Source organism: Saimiri boliviensis, chromosome 9 (assembly GCF_048565385.1).
Source record: "Saimiri boliviensis isolate mSaiBol1 chromosome 9, mSaiBol1.pri, whole genome shotgun sequence".
Classification (NCBI taxonomy): Eukaryota; Metazoa; Chordata; class Mammalia; order Primates; family Cebidae; genus Saimiri; species Saimiri boliviensis.
In genome coordinates, this window is record NC_133457.1 from 117,125,535 (window position 1) to 117,129,752 (window position 4,218).

General features: G+C 46.7%; 1 pseudogene; it reads left to right on the forward strand.

Moving 5' to 3' along the window:
• The first annotated feature begins 1,742 nt into the window (after window positions 1-1,742).
• LOC120367899 (small ribosomal subunit protein eS27-like) lies at window positions 1,743-2,063 on the forward strand (annotated as a pseudogene).
• Window positions 2,064-4,218: the final 2,155 nt, after the last annotated feature.

Here is a 4,218-nt window from a genome sequence, read left to right on the forward strand (position 1 = left end):
AAAACTTTTTCAGTGTCCCTGGGGCTTTCAGGCTACAGAACTGTGTTAGAAAAAGTCTATGAGCAACCACCTTTTAGAATATGTCTCTATTAATCAAGCAAAAAAAAAAAAAATTTCTTTCTGTATGTCAAATCAAATCAAGAAAAGGTCCTTTGAAAGCTTGATGGAAAAGTTAGGTTTTGTGACTGTCCTTTTCAAAGCACTATTAACATATTATTTATTTGATTCTATTAGCAACCCAGGAGGCTGTCAGAGTAAACAATCTTCGTGCTATAAATTTAGGAGAAAAGGCATAAAAAGCTAACTCATGCATGTAAACAATTGGTCAGAGAGTTTAGGCTTCCTAGCCTGTTTTGCGCAATCTTTTCAGTGACAAGAAGTATAGTTCCTAGCAGGTTCTATTCCAGTATCTCCAGGATTCATCTTGTACTAAAAGTTATGGAAAAAATCTTGAAGAGCACAATGAAAAATCCAGAGAGGAGGCTTACTTAAGCATGATTCACCCCAAATCCCAACTTAAGACTTTTGGGAAGGGACTCATTTTGCCTTTGTCATTAGGAACACACCGGGAGCATTTATTTGTAAGGCTTGCCAGGAACTTGACTATTTTTGCTTTATTACCTGAGCTGGCTGTGCAGCTGCTGGTCTTAGAAAACTATTTTAGATCCCTGTGAGTGGGTGGCGATGTGATTCTGCAGACACAGATAATAATTCTAGACAATCGCAGGCTCCTTTTATTCAAGGGGTGTGCCCTTCATTTACAGAAAGAAGACTGAATCACAGAATGGAAAACAGCAATGACACAGCAGAGCAGGAAACAAAAGAATGGGATTGGTTCTTATTCCACCCCCCACCCCACCCCACTTAACTTTTAGACTACATTGTCTTAAAGGTAGACTTTGATCTAAATGTGGAGTCCCTTTTCATTATAACAGGAATTCAAAAGGCAGGATCTAGATATCTCAATGGATGATCTGTTGGTCTTTGCTTAAGGGAAAACAAAAGTAACCTGGGCCAAATGCAAAACATGCAAATCAGGAATTCTCTCTCTCTCTCTCTCTCTCTCTCTCTCTCTCTCTCTGTGTGTGTGTGTGTGCGCGCGCGTGCGTGCGCGTGTGTATGTAGTAAATAGCAGGTTTCCAGCATGCAAAAAAGTGATGTAAAAATAACAACAGGGCCGGGCATGGTGGCTCACTCCTGTAATCCCAGCACTTTTGGGAGGCCAAGGTGGGCGGATCACCTGAGGTCGGGAGTTCAAGACCAGCCTGGCCAACATGGTGAAACCCCGTCTCCACTAAAAATCCAAAATTAGCTGGGCGTTGTTGCGGGCTCCTGTAATCCCAGCTACTTAGGAGGCTGAGGCAGGAGAATTGATTGAAGCTGGAAGGGGGAGGTTGTAGTGAGCCGAGATCGTGCTATTGCACTCCAGCCTGGGCACCCAGAGCAAAACTCCATCTCAAACAAACAAAGAAAACAACAACAGTAATAATCATAGTTCACTTATATGTCAGGCACTATTTGAGGTGCTTTATAAGTATTAATTCACTTAGTGCTCACATCAGCCCTCTGAGGTAGATGCTGGTATTATCTTCATCTTATAGTTTCGAAAACTGAGGCAAAAGAGGCGAAGAAACTTGTTCAAGGCTGGTGAGGGAGAAAAACCTCAGTCGACATTCTTGCCTTGGTGCTACATGTGAACATACCTTTAGGAATGGGTTCACTCACTTTCCGGTGGTGACGACCTACCCACGAGACCATGCCTCTCGCACAGGATCTCCTTCATGCCTCTCCAGAAGAGGAGAAGAGGAAACACAAGAAGAAACGACTGTGCAGAGCCCCAGTTCCTACTTCATGGACGTGAAATGCCCAGGATGCTATAAAATCACCACGCTCTTCAGCCAGGCACAAACGGTAGTCGTGTGTGTTGGCTGCTCCACTGTCCTCTGCCAGCCTACAGGAGGAAAAGCGAGGCTTACAGAAGGATGTTCTTTCAGGAGGAAGCAGCACTAAAAGCACTCTGAATCAAGATGAGTGGGAAACCATCTCAATAAACACATTTTGGATTAAAACAAAAAAAAAGGAATGGGTTCACTCAATTTTAACTGGCTTCCGCCAACACAAGCCCATCCGAGAACTCTGCTCGTTAGAAAAAGAGGATCTCCCCCCCAGCCCAGGGCAGCAGCTGCCTTTTATGGGCTGATGGCATTGAAGGGCATCTTTAAGAGCTCTGGAGTGGCAAGTGAAGGCAGGGCTAGATTTCTTTTTCTTTTCTTTTTTTTTTTTGAGATGGAGTTTCGCTCTTGTTACCCAGGCTGTAGTGCAATGGCGCGATCTCGGCTCACCGCAACCTCTGCCTCCTGGGTTCAAGCAATTCTCCTGCCTCAGCCTCCCAAGCTGGGATTACAGGCAGGCGCCACCACGCCCAGCTAATTTTTTTATTTTTAGTAGAGACGGGGTTTCACCATGTTGACCAGGATGGTCTCGATCTCTTGACCTCGTGATCCACCCGCCTCGGCCTCCCAAAGTGCTGGGATTACAGGTGTGAGCCACCGCGCCCGGCCCAGGGCTAGAATTCTATGGACTCCTTTCTGTTGGCTGGGAGCCCTGATGTGGGGCCGTACTTCCTGTTTGTGGCGATGCTGTGGCTCGCACACACACTAGTGGTGAGACTTTGGGGAGGATCCTCAACACCTTTCAGCCTCTGTGTCTCCATCTAAAGGACTGGCATGACGCTGCCGAGCTCACACAAAAAAAAGCCTGTGGTGAGGATTCAAGGTTGAATTGTGTAAGGAGTACTTGGTACGCAGGAAGCACCAAGGAGGCCAAATCAAGCATGTGATAGAAACAGGCCAGAGATTGTGGATTGGGTTATAAACTCCTTTACGGGAATCTGTGGCAGGCAGAGTAGCCATTGGAGGCTCATTCAGAAAAACCATGGACTAGTCGTATCCTAAAAAAGGCACTGGAGTTTTATGAGCGATGGATGATGTCTTCACTCCGTTTTAGCATGAAAAGGTGCTGATGGTTGAATAAACTGTACCATTAAGCTATGTCCTTAGTAAACTATCTTTCTTGGCCAGGCTTGGTGGCTCATGCCTGTGATCCCAGCACTTTGGGAGGCCGAGGTGGGCGAATCACGAGGTCGAGAGATTGAGACCATCCTGGCCAACACGGTGAAACCCTGTCTCTACTAAAAATGCAAACATTAGCTGGGCATGGTGGCATGCTCCTGTAGTGCCAGCTACTTGGGAGCCTGAGGCAGGAGAAACACCTGAACCTGGGACGCAGAGGTTGCAGTGAGCTGAGGTCGTGCCACTGCACTCCAGCCTGGTGACAGAGCGAGACTCTGTCTAAAAACAAAACAAAACAAAACAAAACAACAACAACAACAAACTATCTTTCTTCTTTCTTTTTTTTTTTTGAGACAGAGTTTCCCTCTTGTTGCCCAGGCTGAAGTGCAATGGTGTGATCTCAGCTCACTGCAGCCTCCACCCCCCGGGTTCAAGCAATTCTCCTGCCTCAGCCTCCTGAGTAGCTGGAATTACAGGCGTGCACCACCACACCTGGCTAATTTTTTGTATTTTTAGTAGAGATGGGGTTTTACCATGTCGGCCAGGCTGGTCTTGAACTCCAGACCTCAGGTGATCCACCTGCCTTGGCCTCTCAAAGTGCTAGGATTACACGTGCGAGCCACTGTGCTCGACCAACAAACTGTATTTTCTGAATTGTGGTCTTGAGAGCCCCATATTGAAATAAACAGAGTGGATACCGCTGAACTTGGGAACTGCTTTCAGCATGTCTCACGTGAGTCTAAATGCACTCACAGATATTCTCTACTAAAAATACAAATGTTAAGCTGGGCACAGTGGCTCAAGCCTGTAATCCCAGCACTTTGGGAGGCCGAGGCGGGTGGATCACAAGGTCAAGAGATCGAGACCATCCTGGTCAACATGGTGAAACCCCGTCTCTACTAAAAATACAAAAATCAGCTGGGCATGATGGTGCGCGCCTGTAATCCCAGCTACTCAGAAGGCTGAGGCAGGAGAGTTGCCTGAACCCAGGAGGCGGAGGTTGCGGTGAGCCGAGATGGCGCCATTGCACTCCAGCCTGGGTAATGAGAGCGAAACTCCGTCTCAAAAAACAAAACAAAACAAAACAAAAATACAAATGTTAGCCGGATGCGGTGGTGTGCTGGTGTAGAGGCAGAACATCCAGACC